General features: G+C 45.5%; 1 protein-coding gene across 3 annotated transcripts in view; it reads left to right on the forward strand.

Annotated features, from left to right (window-relative positions):
* The window catches only part of GRK3 (G protein-coupled receptor kinase 3), a 368299-nt gene that overhangs the window by 189953 nt on the left and 158475 nt on the right, over positions 1–19871 (forward strand). The gene's annotated exons all lie outside the window — the stretch shown is intronic.

The following is a 19871-nucleotide window of genomic DNA, read 5'->3' on the forward strand; positions in this document are numbered from 1 at the left end:
ATTTTGATATTTATTTCTATAGAGGAACTTTTTTGCGCCGTTGTGACGAGAGTCTAAGTGTGGAGTTTCCATTTCAGGTACAGTAGTTAGTGTTGCCAAAAGCGCATTCACACTAATACGATATGGATTGTCATGTGAAAAAGATTGTCTCTGAATCTGCACTAAAATCCATGTGAAAAGCATAATTCCCCGTCTGCATTCATACCTATGGTCATTTCATGTTCGGGATCTACGTCCTTGAACACTTTTTAGTATTATTGCTTGCCTTCAAAAGAGACTTGCAATTTTTTCATTAAAAAACTCTACTGTTTGGCTTTTTCAGCAATGTCTAAACTACAGTGAAGTTCTTCTGTTCTTCATGGTTGGCGGTTCACTGGTGTCTTATCATTATTCTGGAAAAGCCAGTTGCAGCATATGAGTGCCTTCTCTTGATGAACACACAGGGCTGCCTCTTGGACATTACTGATATTGTTCCTGCTAGACCCTTGGCTATAGGCTGCTTTTGGGGAGAAAAGCTCAGACAAATGGATTCATGATTCAAGGCTTTATATCCATTTTACATTTTTGGCATGGCCAAGATGTGTGGTATGGCCCATATTCTTAACTATGGTAGTTGTCTGCTAAAGATTCCAGCTGGTGCTATGTGGTGCTTTACTTCCCCTGCAGCAGAGGCTCCTGGACCCCTTATTCCAGCAATATTACCAACAATCTGAACAACACTGTTAAAGTTAACAATTGGAAAAGTAGATGTTTAGAAATGCTCCCTTGTGGCCTGTAATCAGGAGTGAGAATGGAACTTCTATTGAGAACTTGGTTAAGGGAGTACTCTACTTTGGTCTGTCCCTGTGACAGTAATGCAATCACAAAGTGTTTTACTGGGACCGACAGCAATAAAGTATTATGTAGGGAACCAGGCAGTAAGGCTGGCTTCACATTTGCGGACGGAGGGCTGTGGACTTCCTCAGTGAAGCCCCACCCCCGCCGCGCCTCCTCCGGTTAGCTCTGCCCATTTCTGCATGTGGCTTCATGCGGCATGCGTACCCTGTCTTTAACATTGGGTACGCAGGTCGTGCCGCAGTAAGCGGATGCCGCCGCATGCGTCGTTTTGACGATGCGGCGCCCGCATAAAATTCCAACAGGATGTGTTTTACGCGGGTCGCTGCAAAACGACACATGCGGCATCTGCATACTGCGGCACAGCCTTCGTACCCAGTGTTAAAGATGGTGTACGCAGGCCGCATGCCAAAATGGGCGGAGCTAACCAGAGGAGGCCCCATAACACGCTTCCTTAGTAATGCAGAACAGGTCTTTCAAAGAGAGGGATGTACTTCTTAACCAAAGTTCACTTCTGCCAGGAGATTAGCATCTAAGAGCCTATGACCTCTTCTGTTTTAATCAGAATGCCATACCAGGCTGTATGAAAATGTTTTTAAAAAATAGAGAATTTCTTTTAATCACAAACTATAAGGGCTACTGGCTCAAGCAAGCTTGCTTCAACTGTTCTTTTGGGCAGCACCATGGCTCGGTGATTAACACTGCAGCCTTGCAGCGCTGGGGTCCTAAGTTCAAATCCCACTAAGGACAACATCTGCAAAGAGTTTGTATGTTGTCCCTGTGTTTGCGTGGGTTTTCTCTGGGCTCTCTTTTTTCCTTCCACACTACAAATACATATTGATAGGGAATTTAGATTGTGAGCCCCAATAGGGACAGTGATCATTATGATGGATGGATGTAAAGCTCTGCAAAATGTGATGGTGCTGTATAAGCAATATATAATAACTAAATAATAACACTTGTAGGTACAGTCTTCTCCAAGGTAATTTTATCTATTTCAAGGTTCTAAATTTAATCACATTAATAATTTGTAATACGTTTACTGACCTAATACACTAAAATCTGAATCCATACTATGAAGCAGGGGCGGACCAACTGCCTGTGCAGCCCGTGCATTGAACAGGGGCCCCGGGGGAGAGGGGGCCCCTCCAGCACCGCATGCAGGGGCGCAGCTATAATGATTTGAGTTGAGCCAGCTGCTCAAGCGGCAGGCAGCAGGGGGCCGCGGCATTATGCGCTCCTCTACCTGCAGCACCTACAATTTAGCCTCTTCTGCACACTGGTGCTGCAGTCGTGCAAGAGGCTTGTTGTAATTGATGAAGTCACAGGAGGGAAGGAGTCAGGGCCCCCTGATCATATGACCCCTGACTCCTCCCCTCCTGTGACCTCATCACAGGTCCTGTGCACAGCCCCAGCCCTTGTTTTATGCAGGGACTCTGCTGTGCTGGTTGTCATCGTGCTGGATGAGGGGAAGTAAGTTTGTGTCTGGTCAGGGGAGTTTACAGGGTGGATGTAGCAGAGCTGTGTGTGTACGAGGTGTAAGGAGCGGAGCTGTGTATGTACGGAGCAGAGACGTGTGTGTGTGTGTGTGTGTGTGTGGTGTACGGACCTGAGCCGGCGTGTGTGTGAGGTGTACGGAGCAGAGCAGCGTGTGTGAGGTGTACGGAGCAGAGCCGTGTGTGTACGAGGTGCACGGAGTGGAGCCACATGTGTACGAGGTGTACGCAGAGATGTGTATGGAGCGGAGCTGTGTGTGTACGAGGTGTGCGGAGCCGCGTGTGTGCGAGGTATATGGAGTGGAACTGCGTGTGTACAAGGTGTATGGAGCAAAGCCGCAAGTGTACAAGGTTTACGGAACAGAGCCATTTGTATACAAGATTTACGTAGCGTGGCCACGTGTGTACAAGGTGTACGGCGCAGAGCCGCATGTGTACGAGTTTTACGGAGTGGAGCCATGTGTGTACTGAGTGGAGCTGTGTGTGTTATGATTGGGTCACCGAGGAGGAAAGCAAGACCAAGCTAAGCCACAGAAAACCAGAGAGGTTGGTAACTAAGCGGATTACAGACCCCTGATCCTATCCACACAACTAGCAGTAGCCGTGGAGCGTACCTACGATGATTCTAGACAGGGTGGATTTGATTTAAATCTAACTGATTTAAATCACGATTTAAATCACTAGTCAGTAAGGCTTGATTTAAATCAGTGATTTAAATCAAAGTTTCTACCTAAACTAGTTCTTGCTACTTTAACATGCAAGTAGATGAAGATTTTTAGAATCACTTTTTATATTACTTTTTTCTCCTCAGTTTAATGGGTTAATCATTCATATTTGGACACCACTGTTCTGTTGTACTTAGGAAGGAGAAAAATAATCCTGACCTTAATAACAATTTAACCCCTTAACGACCGCCGATACGCCTTTTAACGGCGGTAATTAAGGGTACTTAAACCACAGCGCCGTTAATTCACGGCGCTGTGACTTAAGTGAATAGCGCCCCCCAGTGTCGGATTTTCTCCGGGGTCTCGGCTGCCAGGGGTAGCCGAGACCCCAGAGAACATGAATCGGTCGGTTTTTACCGACCCCCGCTTTTGCAATCGCCGTTATTAACCCTATAACGGCGACCGCAAAAAAAAAAAGCCGCGATTTTACATTTAATTTCTCTTTCCTCTGATGTGATCGCACATCAGAGGATAGAGAAATAGGGTCCCTGGTCCCCTCCCGGTACCTCTCCCTTGTCCTCCGTCCCCTCCCGGTGGTCCCGCGCCCGTCGGCGTCATCCGATGGGCGCCGCCATCTTGAAAATGGCGGGCGCATGCGCAGTGCGCCCGCCGGGAATCTGCTGGCTCCGGCTGGCAGATTCCATTCATTATTTTGATCACTATGATAAACGATCATAGTGATCAAAATAGTACATAACCCCCCCTTTTATCACCCCCTTATTCTGGCACACATAATGAAATTAAAAAAATATTTTTTTTTTCAGTTTTCCATAAGGGTTAGGGTTAGGCTAGGGGTAGGGTTAGGGTTAGACTAGGGTTAGGGTTAGGCTAGGGTTAGGGTTAGGCTAGGGTTAGGCTAGGGTTAGGGTTAGGCTAGGGTTAGGCTAGGGTTAGGCTAGGGTTAGGGTTAGGCTAGGGTTAGGCTAGGGTTAGGGTTAGGCTAGGGTTAGGCTAGGGTTAGGGTTAGGTTAGGGTTAGGCTAGGGTTAGGCTAGGGTTAGGTTAAGGTTAGGCTAGGGTTAAGGTTAGGTTAGGGTTAGGCTAGGGTTAGGGTTAGGCTAGGGTTAGGCTAGGGTTAGGCCAGGGTTAGGGTTAGGCCAGGGTTAGGGTTAGGCTAGGGTTAGGGTTAGGCTAGGGTTAGGGCTAGGGTTAAGGGTTGGGCTAGGGTTAAGGGTTAGGGTTGGGCTAGGGTTAAGGGTTAGGATTGGGCTAGGGTTAGGGCGAACTAGGATTAGGGTTAGGATTAGGGATTAGGGTTGGGGTTAGGGTTGGAGCAAGAATTGAGGGGTTTCCACTATTTACCAACTTTGGGGGTCTAAAAATTGGGGTCTAAAAAATCACTTTTGTGGAACTAAAAAAGACTTTTTATTTTCACGGCTCTGCGTTTATAAACTTCTGTGACGCGCTTGGGGGTTCAAAGTGCTCACCACACATCTAGATAAGTTCCTTCATGGGTCTAGTTTCCAAAATGGAGTCACTTGTTGGGAGTTTCCACTGTTTAGGCCCATCAGGGGCTCTGCAAACGCAACATGATGCCCGCAGACCATTCCATCAAAGTCTGCATTCCAAAATGGCACTCCTTCCCTTCCGAGCTCTCCCATGTGCCCAAACAGTGGTTCCTCCCCACATATGGGGTATCAGCGTACTCAGGACAAATCGCATAACAACTGTGGGGGTATGATTTCTCCTGTTACCCTTTTAAAAATAAAAATTTGGGGGTGAAAAGATCATTTTTGTGGAAAAAAAATGGATTTCTTATTTTCACGGCTCTACGTTATAAACTTCTGTGAAGCACTTGAAGGTTCAAAGTGCTCACCACACATCTAGATAAGATCCTTAATGGGTCTAGTTTCCAAAATGGGGTCACTTGTTGGAGTTTTCCACTGTTTAGGCACATTAAGGGCTCTCCGAACGCAACATGGCATCCGATCTTAATTCCAGCCAATTCTGCGTTGAAAAAGTCAAATGGTGCTCCATCCCTTGCGAGCTCTGCCGTGTGCTGAAAAAGGGGTTTACCCCCACATATGGGGTATCGGCGTATTCAGGAGAAATTGTACAACAAATTTTGTGGTTGATTTTCTCTTTTAACACTTGTGAAAATAAAAAAAATTGGTTCTGAAGTAATTTTTTTCCAAAAAAAAGTTAAATGTTAATTTTTTCCATCCACATTGCTTTCGTTCCTGTGAAGCACTTAAAGGGTTAATAAACTTCTTGAATGTGGTTTTGAGCACCTTGAAGGGTCTAGTTTTTAGAATGGTGCCACTTTTGGGTATTTTCTGTCATGTACACCCCTCAAAATGACTTTAAATATGATGTGGTCCCTAAAAAAAATGGCTTTGTAAATTTTGTTGTAAAAATGAGAAATCGCTGGTCAACTATTAACCCTTATAACTTCCTAACAAAAAAAAATTTTGCATCCAAAATTGTGCTGATGTAAAGTAGACATGTGGGAAATGTTATTTATTAAGAAATTTGTGACACATCTCTCTGATTTAAGGGCATAAAAATTTAAAGTTTTAAAATTGCAAAATTTTAAATTTTTTTGCCATATTTCTGTTTTTTTCATAAATAAACACAAGACTTATCGAAGAAATTTTACCACTAACATGAAGTACAATATGTCACGAAAAAACAATCTCAGAATCAGCAGGATCCATTAAAGCGTTCCAGAGTTATAACCTCATAAAGGGACAGTGGTCAGAATTTTAAAAATTGGCCTGGTCATTAAGCTGCAAACTGGCTCTGTCGCTAAGGGGTTAAATAGATTTATTCAACTGAAACAATAACATTACAGCATAAGTTATTTGCTTAAACAAACATCCATGTTTGTTAACTAATTTGGCTAAACAAAATATATATATATTTTAAGAAACTTATACTGTCAGCCCAGCCGACACATGAAAAACTTAAATACTACTGTCCCTGCTGTCCTCTGTAGCTCACTTGTCGTCATCTTCATCATCATCTTCTTCTTTGTTCCTATTCATAATCTGGAAAAGAAAAACAAGCTTTCCTGCTTTATTGGGTCCCAACCGATTTCTCAATTTAGAATGAATGAGTCCAAAGGAAGAGAATATTCTTTCAACGCCTGCAGAAGAAGCTACTGCTGTTAAAAGTGAAATCATTGAACAGTCTCTAAATCCAAGCGCTTAAGTGACTTCCACCAGTTTACTGGTGTGACCTTCCTTAAAATATCTTCAGCAAACATATATTTCTTGAATGGTTCCCCCTTAGCTCTGAAGTTTATTATAGTTGGCATTAAAGATGGATGATTGCTGGATACCCATGTCATAGCTAACTCCTCTTCCTCAGCACTTAGGTTTTGACCCTGATATTGGATATTGACAATATTTGCCAAAAAATGAGCTAGAGTCAGTGCTTGTCCCATTCGTTTGTTTACTGCTTGTAATTTAATTCTGTCCATGTGTAGTTCTGTTTTTAAGTGTTCACTCAGTTCCTTCCAAATTTCAACAGCATCCGCAATAAAACAGCTATTTTTCTGTATTTTGTTTAAAGCTTGAGAGATGGGTTTCAGGAAGCTCAGCATATGTTCAACATTTCTCTTAAGCCCAATGTTGAGGATTTTGGCCGTGACAGTGTAGGGTTAGTTGGGCGAGCTGGGGGGTGGTCCCTCTTCTTACCACGCAGAGACGAAACAGAGACGAAATGGAGGCAGGTACTGGGTACAACAGGTCCAAGTTTATTTTCGCGCGCCGTCCGCCTGACGGCCCTCGCAGCACATCGCCATATCTCTCTCTCTCGGCCCTCCGCATCCAGAGCCGCTTCACAACACAGCACAGTACCTCACTCATGGCCCTCTGTAGCCGCTTCACACACCGTGTTTCTTGCCTGGGACGTATATATACGTCCTGTCCTTTTTTCCTTTCCTGACATAGTGACAGCTTCCGACACTGTGGTTGCCCTAAGCCTAATCACCAACAGTCCGTTCACTGGTCAAACGTCGTTCTTTACACGGTGTGCCTATTCCCTTTAACTCGTCTCTGTTGCGGTGCATCTGTTAGGACAACCCCCTGTTGTTCTCTCTCCTCAGTCCCCCTGGTCTGGATTCACCTCACAGCGCGCAGACTGTCGCAGTCCTCCTGTCACTGAGGCTCCCCCTGGGGACTGGAACTTTCTGGAACCCTCCCTCAGTATTTATAGCTAACCCGGTTCCTTGAAACTGTCACTGTAACCACACCCCCCATGACCAACGGTTTCTAAAGCCCTAAGCTGTTGTCAAGTCCTTTGCTCACACTCCTCCCTGCCATCTAATGGTCAACCCAAGGTACTGCACGTCCACTACACTTTCCTAGCTGTTTCCCCACTGTAATAACTGACACCTACGTACACTGTGCAAACCTTTCCTTCTTCACTCTGACTAGTCCGTCCGTCAGGTCACCTTCCCTACACTCCCCCTTCCTTTGTCCATTGTCGTCCTCGACAATCGTCATCCCTGCCTTCGTCGTTCTGAAGCTACACCTACATTCTGTTGTCGGACCAGCTGTTGAGCCAAACCCACTATCTGCGGGGGCCGAACCATACTGGGAGCACTATGCTCTGAGCAGCCTACTGCTACTCACCAGCACGCATGCCACATGACAACGTCTTTCAAATTGGGCTAGGTACACCCATATTCTCTCTATGGCGTGTACCTTCCCCTACTCTCCCCTACTGTCACCTTCCACTATTCGGTACGCCATGATCGAGGTCTCTTACCTTCCAGATCATTACCAGCGACCGCCTTCCTTCTTCAGGGGTGTCCGTGGTGTTGGGGACCTGACCTAGGACGTCTGTCTCTCTCACGTCTTCCAACTCATTTTTCTTTCTTTCAATTACATGTCATGGTCGGCGTCCCGGTCTCCCAGACCTCCTCAACTCTTAGATCCCTACCGGATCTCACACTTTCCTTTGGTCCCGCAGACCTTCCCTTACCCGGACCTGTTGCATTTTACTTTGGCATATTATACATTAAACAACTTTATAATAGCACAAGTACCCCATTTTTATATATTTTTTTTTTTCTTTTTCTTTTGCTTCTAAAACCAACATATAACAAAAAAAAACATTGCAAGTCTTCTTTTTCCCCCCTTCCTTGGACATGGACACTCCCTCTCTTCTAAGTATCCCCGCTCTGTCAGTCTAACAAGTAAACACAAACTATCCTGTAAGAGGAACATAGAAAAACAGACATAAAAATCACAGATAAACATTTTTTTTTTTTTTAAATCTGACCGCGAACTGTCCTTTTGACCTGCACAACGGTGCAACGAACTCCTGACAGTTCAATCCTCCTTTCGGTGGTCAGTAGTAAGGGACCCCACAACCGTGGAGCTCCCAGGATGCAAGAAGTGTCCCTTTCTGCAAGTTAGTATAAACGAGCCGTCCCGGGGGTCGTGCAGCCGCCATGCCAGCCTCTCCCCTCTCATGGAGCAGGTTCCAGACTTCCTGCCCCCTGGCCCTCTTCTTCTCTATAACTCCTGCGACCCAAACAGAGGGTCCAGCATGAGCCCTGGAGTCCGGTGGGCGGGACTTAACCGAGGAAGGGCGTGGATCAGAGGCGGCCGATGATTTTTGCGGCTCAACAGCCGCTGGGGCCAGGTGGCAAATGGGGACAACCGGGTCCTCGGAGGCTGGAATCACAGGGCCCACTAAGTCGGTCGCAGCCGACTCCAGCAGCGGCATAACCGCGGCCTCAGGACAGGCCGCATCCACTACTTCCGACGGAGCAGGAGTAACGGCCGATTTCAACGATGCAGCTGCTATTAGCAGGGAAAGCGCAGCAGCGTCTTCTTTGGGTGAGCTCTGCACTGGTGACTCCGGGCGGGGTAGTTCGGGGACATGAGCGGGGGCCTCGCTCAGTTCTGCATACACCACAGGGCCCGATGTAACTAGGCCTTCCAGTGCGCAGGGGGCTGCGTGCTGTGACAGAATGGTGGGGGCCGCTTGCGGAGGCACTGGTGGGGCCGGGGGTACTCTCACCTTCCCCGGCGCTGCGGCCTCCGTCTCACCATCACGCAGCTTTCCCCGCAGCCTCCGTTCCTCACTCCACTGTCCTGTGGGCCTTTCCTCCTGACTCGGGGGGCTCCGCGGAGAAGTCCTCTGCCGGTATTGGTGGCGGCCGCTCTCGCTGACTCCACTCAGGCTCCGCTCCCCAGCTCAGCATCCCGCTGCCTGACCGTGGTTCTACAGATGACTTCTGGTGCAGCTCCATCTCCTGCTGCCATTGCCACTCTAGGCGGCCGATGCCCCGACACCCGCAACATCTCATACCGTCCGTTGGGCAGCACTTGAATGGCATCAGACAGCCGCAGCCAAGTTTTTCTTCTGTGCCACTCCCTCTGTGAGGTGGGGTGTCGGCAGGCCTCTCCACCCACCTGTCAGGGTCCAATATATGGAAGCGTCGATCTCCAGGCACATACTGCTTCCTTTTGGGATACGTTGGAGGGGGTCCCAGTCCATTCTGAACAACTGCGAACACCCGGACCTCTCCTCTGCGCTGAAGCAATAACGCCATACTGCACAGTACCTGGTACCGCCCCAGATCCTCTGCTGGCCACACAGATCTGCCACAGCGCTCCCAATTCCTATTCCACAGGTAAGTCATTTGTAATCCACAGGTGTTTATAATCCATGTAGCATAGTCCAAGTCCTTTTCCATTACTTGAGGCAGGCCTGCCGCAGAAGATGATGTATTAGCGGCGGCGATCCTGCCGACTACGCCAAATGTAGGGTTAGTGGGGCGAGCTGGGGGGTGGTCCCTCTTCTTACCACGCAGAGACGAAACATAGACGAAATGGAGGCAGGTACTGGGTACAACAGGTCCAAGTTTATTTTCGCGCGCCGTCCGCCTGACGGCCCTCGCAGCATATCGCCATATCTCTCTCTCTCGGCCCTCCGCATCCAGAGCCGCTTCACAACACAGCACAGTACCTCACTCATGGCCCTCTGTAGCCGCTTCACACACCGTGTTTCTCGCCTGGGACGTATATATACGTCCTGTCCTTTTTTCCTTTCCTGACATAGTGACAGCTTCCGACACTGTGGTTGCCCTAAGCCTAATCACCAACAGTCCGTTCACTGGTCAAACGTCGTTCTTTACACGGTGTGCCTATTCCCTTTAACTCGTCTCTGTTGCGGTGCATCTGTCAGGACCACCCCCCTGTTGTTCTCTCTCCTCAGTCCCCCTGGTCTGGATTCACCTCACAGCGCACAGACTGTCGCAGTCCTCCTGTCACTGAGGCTCCCCCTGGGGACTGGAACTTTCTGGAACTCTCCCTCAGTATTTATAGCTAACCCGGTTCCTTGAAACTGTCACTGTAACCACGCCCCCCATGACCAACGGTTTCTAAAGCCCTAAGCTGTTGTCAAGTCCTTTGCTCACACTCCTCCCTGCCATCTAATGGTCAACCCAAGGTACTGCACGTCCACTACACTTTCCTAGCTGTTTCCCCACTGTAATAACTGACACCTACGTACACTGTGCAAACCTTTCCTTCTTCACTCTGACTAGTCCGTCCGTCAGGTCACCTTCCCTACAACAGTGCCATCTATTTTATCTCGATTTTCTTCACAAAGTGTCATCAGAATAGGCCAGTTTTTGATATACTGCTCAAAACAGTCCACCACAGAGTTCCATCTAACATCTTGTGGGAGCGTTAGCTTGGTTCCACCCATCCTTTTCAGAGCTGCTGCAGCAAAATGATTATTACGGAAGTATTTAGCAATTTCAACAACATTAGCCTTTATTTCTGGAACACTTAAGTCTTTGGCTAAGAGGTGCAGCAAATGAGCACTGCAGCCATATGTTATTAGCAGCTTTGTATTCCCTCCCTGCTCTTCTAAATCTCTTCTCATCTTGGATACGTTTGCAGCATTGTCAGTGACCAAACTGCGTACTAGACATTTGAATTTTTGTTCACATGTCGTTATAGCTTTTACTGCCACTTCTTGTAAGTATTCTGCTGTGTGTGCATTTCCCCATGTATCAGTTGTTTGTGCAAGGAAGACTTTACCTTCTTCTGTTGTTATACAAGCACATACAATAGGATCATTGTGGACATTACTCCACCCATCAATACTTAGGTTAACAATTTTACCCTCCAGAGCTGTTGCACATTGCTCCATTTCTCTGTCATACACTTGATCCAGCAGTTTCCCTGCAACATCAGCTCTGCTGGGTGGACTGTATCCTGGTCTCAGTGACTGAACCATATTAATGAAATGTGGGTTCTCAGTCAGACGGAAAGAAGAGTTCGTTGCATAAATAAACTGGGCAATTTTTTCATCAATCAACTCTTTTTCTAATCTGCTAGTTCTTATCACAAACCTATCTATGGTGGTTCCAGGAGGTAAAGGTTTTTTCTTCCTTTTGGGTGATGGTGATATGTGGCTGTGGGTGTCTGATGATGATGCTGCTGCTAATGAAGCACTATCCTGGATGGATAACTCTGAAACTGTAGAACAGGATGATGGTGATCTTGGAGGTGGATAGTTTCCAGAATCCATGAATTCCCCTAAACAAAAAAAGTCAATGCTGTTATTTTATTGTTTATACAATTTCTGCTTATTGTACACAACACATCACTGCCCCTGCCCCAAAAGGAATATTTGTTTTTCTTCATAACTGTACCAAATGACAGTAACATGCAGTAATAATAAGAAATATAATTTTTCTCACACATGACAGTTCAGTCTTTAGAAATAGGATTCAATAAAAATGTTTACCAACCTGAAGATCCTGCCTGTTCAGAAGTGTTTCTTTGGTCATCTTCATCACCGCACTTCTCATGATGTTGCCTCATTCGCGCCACCAGGCCTTGCATCTCTTTGTTGCATCGTTTGCATTTTGCACGCATGCCTGCCTTACCGATAGGCGAAGGAGCTTCATTAAAATATTCCCAAACTGGGTCTCTTTTCCGGCCTGCTGCCATTATAAGGAAAGAATGTAATAAACCTCAGATCGTACACACAAACAGATCCAGACTTGTCTGTCTGTGGCTATGCTGCAGTATTGTGCTCAAAGTTTCACTTTCATTTTCTTGTCTGCTTGCCCTTCCTCCTCCTCACACTTAAGGGCATGTCACACTAAGAGATATCGCTAGCAATATCGCTATAACTAGTGACGTTATAGCGATATTGCTAGCGATATCTCTGTGTCTGATACTTACCAGCGACCGGCTCCCCCGCTGCTTATCGCTGATCGCGCGAGAACGTTCAGGACTGTTTCTCGTCGTCAGCTTCCTGTGGCGCTTCCTGCTGTGAGGACGAGCGACGCATGGAGCCGGGCGGGAGGACGCAGGATCGCCTGGTGTGACAGGTAAGTAGCGATCCCCGTCCCCAGCGATGTCGCTAGTGAGATCTGCCTATGTGGCAGCTCACTAGCGACCACTTAGCGATGTACCAGCGATCCTGACCGCGTCATATCGCTGGTCGGGATCGCTGGTACATCGCTAAGTGTGACAGTACCTTAAGATTCACATTCTTCTTGTGTTGTGCAGATCTATTCCACTCCAAACAATCAGAAACATATTGTCTAACTTCTTGGACTTTGCACTGAAAGGGTTGATTCTGTATTCATAGGTTTGTAGAACAATAGGATTAAGGTCTTTTTCTCAACTCTGTTCATGTTGTAACATTTTTGCCGTGAAGAAGAGGCTGGGACCTCTGCGGAGTCAAATTCAGTTTTGAGAACTGCGTAAGTAAAGCGAGCGTCTGTGATAATATAGGAGAGAAACTGCCCACTAATCCTACAGAAACCTCTGGAAGAGCATGGCATTGTGAATGTTACACATATACAGCCTTTATTCTACTGAGTTAAACAACTCGGCTTTATCTCATGATGGAAGAACCTTTGGATGGTAAAATATTTTCCTCAAAAAGCAGTTTATTGAAAAAAATCCGATTTAAATAAAAAAAATCCGATTTTTTTTTTTTTTTTATTTTTATTTTTTTTAAAAAAAACATTGATTTTTATCCACCCTGATTCTAGACGTCTCGACACAGCCGGAGAACTAAATAAGCCTAAAGCAAGAAAGGGGAAATCTAAACTGCCTCAGAGCAGACCCCAAAGGAATAGATAGCCCCCAAACATATATCATCAGTGAGACAAGATGAAAACACAAACGCAGGTAGGAAAATAGGCTGAGCAAACGATGGGGCCCAAACTAACTAGACAGGACAGGAAAGGAAAGACACTGTCTGCAATCACGCAAAAAAAACTGCAAAAAATGCCCAACACGTCTGATAGAAAAAATACTGAAGTCACTAGACTTCGCCCACTATATCAGCACTCTGGTATATTCTGAAAACAGAGCAAAGAGAGGCCAATCTAATCAAGGACAAAAACAAACTGGCACAAACAGTAACATAAGGATGGAAATTCAGCACAGCCCCAGCCAGGTCTGGCTGACCACACAAAACTGAAATAGACAAAACCAAATCAAACGTGAACAATAGCAAAAGAACACTCAGCTTGAGCATGCAGGCACTGAACTGGAACCTAAGACCTCAGGAGGCAGGAAAAAATCACCAGCAAGGATAGATGGAGTCGGCTGTTTTAAATCCAGTCAGAAACTCCCAATGTCCAATCGTCCTCCTCATTATCAGGTGGCAGGCCTCTGTTAATTAGATTAGCTTCATTACCTCCTGTAGCCACCAGAGGGAGCCCAGAAAGAGAACCCATGACCCCCCGTCAATACAACCATCTCCACCACATTCACCAGCAACCAGAGGTAGGCCAGAAAGTGAATTCACAACAGGTGTGTGTGTGAGAGGTGTACAGAGCGGAGCCGTTTGTATACGAGGCATAAAAAGTGAAACCGTTTGTGTATGTGGTGTGTGGAGCCATACGTGTACAAAGTGTATGGTGGGGAGCATTCATACCTCCTAGCAGGACAGTCCCGATTTTGAGAGAGTCTGCCTCACTGCCCCGGCTGGGAGCTTACTTTTCCTGCGGACACAGGAGTACACGGCGGAGCCCCGAGGAGCACTTTAAAATTCGCACGTGACGTTCCACCGGAAGCGACGTGCTGGAAGCTGACCGGAAATTAGGTAATTTCTGGAGGAGATTGTGACGGAACCATGGAGGCACTTCAGGGAATGCTTCAGATCCATCATCGTGTCCTCCAACACTGCGGACAGTGTCCTTTGACAGATTGTGTTCTTGATGCTGTACGCTATGGTAAAGACTCTTACTTAATAAATAAATATATATATATATATATATATATATATTGTGTATATATATATGCGGAAGCTGATAAGTTAAAGCCAGGGATCATTATACTACAGGCCTAAAACCCCATTCTGCCTCCATACAGCAGGATTACAGCCAACATTTGCCGACTGGTGAGTGACAACACTAATGCTGCATATTGTCAAGGTAGCTCTTTTATTTAGGGTACCTTGTACCACAGAAATAATCGTTTTTAAAATTGGTCAGACATACCTGATTTGTCAGGGGGGCAGGTCTTTCCCCATCTGACAGAGATGCCTCACATCCATCACTCATGTATTCCTGCATTGTGTATCCGCCTCCAAATCTTTATTTTGAAATCATGGCGCCTGCGCTGTACTAGGTCTTCTTGGTTACCGTTGCCCGTCCTCTATCATGACGTCGGCGGCCAGAGATCCGGCCCCGCAGTCGCTTATAGTTTATTCACACTGCGGGGCAGGAATCTTGGGCATGTGTCCGCCCCTGCTGTGAAGCAAGCCTTACTGGTGATTCCTTCGCAGTTGTTGGTGAGGAAAGCATAACTGGTAAGACGCTCTTAGTTGTTGATGAGACCCTTCAACTTGTTGAGGTTGTCCTTGCTAGTGAGATGCTCCCAGTTGGTGAGTCTGTCCTTGCTAGTGAGATGCTCCCTGCTGGTGAGATGCTCCCAGTGAGGCTGTCCTAACTGGCGAGATGCTCCCAGTTGGTGAGGCTATCCCTGCTGGTGAGATGCTCCCAGTTGGGGAGTCTGTCCTTGCTATTGAGATGCTCCCTGCTGGTGAGATGCTCCCAGTGAGGCTGTCCTAACTGGCGAGATGCTCCCAGTTGGTGAGGCTGTCCTTGCTGGTGAGATGCTCCCTGTTGGTGATGCTGTCCTTGCTGGTGAGATGCTCCCTGTTGGTGAGATGCTCCCTGTTGGTGAGGCTGTCCTTGCTGGTGAGATGCTCCCTGTTGGTGAGGCTGTCCTTGCTGGTGAGATGCTCCCTGTTGGTGAGGCTGTCCTTGCTGGTGAGATGCTCCCAGTTGGTAAGGCTGTCCTAACTGGCGAGATGCTCCCTGTTGGTGAGGCTGTCCTTTCTGGTGAGATGCTCCCTGTTGTTTGTGAGGCTTGTCTTATTGGTGGGATATTCTCAACATTTAGTGGAAGAGATCCAGAGGCCCTGTTTGTATAAATCTCTGGTTTAGCACTATAGTTAAAATAGAGAACGGGAGACACATTTTACGTTTGGCATGGCCAAGATGAGTGGTATGGCCCAGACATTTCCACATTCTGGCCAGTACAACCAGTAATAAAGAATGAGTTCAATTTTTTCCATTTTTTTTTTTTTAGATTGTATTGTTTTTTCACATTGATTTATTTATCTGTAACCTACAATAAAATGGCAACGAAGATTTAAATTTTGTATGCATAGTTTAGAAAATAAGGTCTTAAATCTGATTGTTTGACCAGTTACACTACAGTTGCACACTAATGTATTTATATACCAACATGTGCCCGGGGAATCCCATGGTTACCAAGCAACTCGGTGGAGCCTTGGGCTTTCCTTCCGCTTGGTATTAGATTGAAAGAAGAAAGTACCCTTTGGTGCAGTATACCGTAATGTAGGCCTCTTTTATTGCATCTGTTTTTGCAGTACATAGCCACAGGGGAAAAAAAAGCTGCTGTTTAATCAGACTTCACTGATGCTGCCCATTATGCTTGATGATTAAAAATATTAATATAGGTAGCACATCCCCTTTAAAGGAATTTTAATTAGTGTTTAATAGATTCAGTCAATAAAATGTATTAATGTATTCAATTTTGTAGAAATGTTGCATATTTATATATTTTTTTTTACAAGGAAAGTGTGCCTTAACTTTTCATAAAAAAAACATAAATTGGCAAGGGCTGCCCATGTATTTGTATAGCCATGTTCATAGATAAAAATATTTTACATCACTGGGACTACGGCAATGGAAGCTTTACACGTCAGATATTCTTTGAATAACCTTAGGGAATGTGCACACTGCATCTTTTTGAGGCGAGTATGCTCCGAAATCCTTCTGAACTAGCGCTTAGAAAATGCTAAAAAGACTTAACTCATGCACTCTAATGTCCAAACGACTTGTGCATATGTTATGTCTTTGTGTTTCTTTTAACTGCTTCAGACTTCAAAAGCCATGGAATGGTTAATAGAACTGTACTGACCATTCTTCAGGTGGCTTCTATTTGGAAGCCCCTCACTCCTGTATACATAGGAGGGTGATTCATCAAAGCTTTTTCACCAGATTCACCAGATTGTCACAGTTGTTCTGTACAATGCAAGGTTGAGCAAAAACAATGGAATTTTCTGTCGTTTTCACATCATTTTTGTATCTGCCCTGAGAATGTGGGCAGAGCTGAGGCAGGATGGGGGGTGTGGCTACCCCTGCTCGTCAAAATCCTGATGGTTGGTGGCATTCGCTACCCCACAAATCTTACTACCGCAAAGGCAGTGATGGGCTCCATCACTTTTAGCAGGATTCACTAAAATATGAAACATTTATTTGGTTTTTTTTCCGTTCCTCTTATTTAGTTCAGTACAAAAAGTAAAAAGAAAACTGATTTTTTTTTTCTGCAAGATATGGCCATTTGGTGCAAGCAAAAATAACTGTCAAATGTAAAGGGTCTCAGAACAGGAAATCATATGAAAAAACCCTAACAACGATACTTTATTATTAAAAGACCAAAGGTCACACCACAAAGTGAACAGAACAAAAAAACAACAAAAAACGTGTCCAATCAGTACCCAAATAAAAACATGTAATGGGGGTTACCTAGGAGTCCCTATTATCGTCTAAGGCTCAATCCTTCCTTGCCGCGGAGGTTGGCACCCTAGGGGGAGCGTTGTGGCGCCCCCGCTCAACGATGGCTGTCCCTGTGGACCCTGATGTACCCTGCAGCCCCTGGGGATCCCTTCCCCGATGCTAAGGGGGCCCCTATCAATAGACAGAGATCAACTGTGTTAAAGAGGACCCTAATCCCCAAATACAATTAAAAATCAAAAGGAACACATTTATGTACTGGCATTAAGATGATGGCATATCAGTGACACGAGTCAAGTAGATACAACAGATACAATAGATAAAGTCCACAGCATATAGAATATCGTTAACCTGAGGTTAGATCAAAATGGCACAAAAATGCAACCTCCACAGATGATCAATCACTCAGTAGCCAAAGATTAGATGTATAGTGACCAATGCATGCCACCTGACTGGAGAAACAGTGCCAATGAATAGATAGTTCAAACCCTCAGTGATCAAATGCTGCAGATACTCATCGTGTCAAATGCCTTCTGCCATATACGTGAAGCGCCTCGACGCGTTTCGCCCCATCTGGGCTCATCAGGAGGGCCGGTCTCAGTGAAAATAGTGTCCTGATGTGGTATAGTCGATGTGCTGGCCTGATATCCCTTATTTTATAGTTACCGCCACAGCGTTCGCCAGCTCCGGACGCTATGAAGGGACACACCCCCTTAACACCACTGCGCATGTCACGACTCAAGGAGACTCACCCATTGGTTGTAAAGTGTCTCATTCACTTCCTCACATCAAGTACGCCTGTCATAATTTCGGTAACGCCCCTTTCACGGATGTAAACAAAATCCTCGTATTATACTGCGTTTACTGATAGACGTGCAAGACACCGGAGGGTGGGCATGTGTCAACAAGAGAATGCACTGACACTTAACATAACCCAGTCTCCAACACGCATATCGCCCATCAATACACCTCAGCACGAGACCTGCGTGTATACAGCCCGGAACTGACTGCACTATCTCTGGATAGGTCAAAAGTGGAACTCATCGTGCAGAGACACAGTCCCTCAAAAGGGCACCCACTGCATCTATAGCCCACAAGGGTCTGAAGGCACCATCATGAATCATTTTTTCTGCGCATGTCCCCCATCGGCCATTCAAAGCCCGCATGCGCAGTGGGTACATAGCGCTCAATGGAAGGCAGCACAAATCGACCCGAACAGAGGCACAATAAGGACAGAAGAAACCGATCCTCCAATACAGGAGAGTAGAGGCAATATTTAACGCTGGCACCATAACCAACAGCCCATGTTCATATCTTTGATTAAGCTGCGACATGAAACGCGATCAATGTTGATCTATGGTGGAAATCATCATATTAGTAGATGTATTCTCTCCTCAATTCGTATAATTATATATATATATTTGGCCAGTGTGTATAATTAGACACAATAATTATTCATGGCAAAGCAGAGGCAATGCAAACTAATATCCTCATAGGAAAGCATGCATTTTAATGCCCGTGTTCATCTCTTATGAATGGTGCCAAATACGGCACCCTGTTAATAGGAGCATTACATGCTCTAATAGTGTCTGTTACGCCAATACATACATCTGTGATTGGCCAGTAATATGCCTCAAAATACCTTAATCATCTGGGTGGTCTCAAGGCGGGGTGTCAATTCCCCAGTAGTGTAAGAGGGAATTTTTGGTCATCAAAATAATTTGTCATGGTAAATCCATGTAGGTCTCAAAACTAAACCTAAACAAGAAAATGGAAAAACAGTCCAGTCTTACAGTTGGTCCTCATTAAAATTATATCTGGGTTGATTCAAAATTTGATATGTATCAAACCCATGAAGAAGGATAAAGAATCACAGAAAAATTCACAAAAAACAGGCAAAAGATAATTGTTCATTTAATCCCCTTGGTTCACGACTCTCCATCCTGAATATCCATTCACACTCTCTTTTTAGGATGGTTTTATCTGTGTTGCCTCCTCTAGGGTTAATGTTCACTACCTCAATAATCATGAACCTGACCTCCGCAAGGGAATTATTGTGGACTAATAGCATGTGCTTAGCCAAGGGGGTGTCTCTCCCATTCCTGATATCTCCCATGTGCTCACCTACTCTGCGTCTGAATTCCCTCTTGGTTTTCCCTATATAATCCTTAGGGCAAGAGCAAGTGGCTAGATAGATCACTCCAGTGGTCTTACAGTTTGAGAAATTACGTTGATAGAAGGTTTTTCCCGTGGCCGCACTACAAAAGGATTTGTTGGGTTTCATCCACCTACATAGGCTACAGTCCCCACACTTAAAGAAACCGATAGGTTTCCTCTCAAGCCAAGTACCCTTCGGTTCAGGCCTCTTATATTGACTATGTATTAACATGTCTCTAATGGACTTCCCTTTCCTGAATGTGATATTAGGGCGTTCGCCTATCAGACTTCCAATGTCTGGATCTAATTTAAGAATATCCCAGTGTCTTGTAATAATTCTCCTAACTTCTTGATGTTTATCATCAAATGTACCAATAATTCTGACTATTTCAGATGTATCCCTTTCCGTACGTTTCTGTAGGAGTTTCTGCCTATCCGCTCTTTCAGCAAAATTTAATGCTGCATCCAAGACATGTGTCGGATATCCCTTTTCCCTGAATCTATTAAACATGTCACCAGCCTGACTATAAAAAAGATCTTTTCTCGAACAATTTCTCCTCAGTCTAAGGAACTGGCTTTTAGGGATTCCTCTCTTGAGAGGGACAGGATGATGACTCTGCCAGTGAAGCAAACTGTTGGTACTAGTGGGTTTACGATGGATACT

This window comes from Dendrobates tinctorius, unplaced genomic scaffold, assembly GCF_039654945.1.
Source record: "Dendrobates tinctorius isolate UK_male_01 unplaced genomic scaffold, ASM3965494v1 ptg000073l, whole genome shotgun sequence".
In the NCBI taxonomy this organism is placed as follows: domain Eukaryota; kingdom Metazoa; phylum Chordata; class Amphibia; order Anura; family Dendrobatidae; genus Dendrobates; species Dendrobates tinctorius.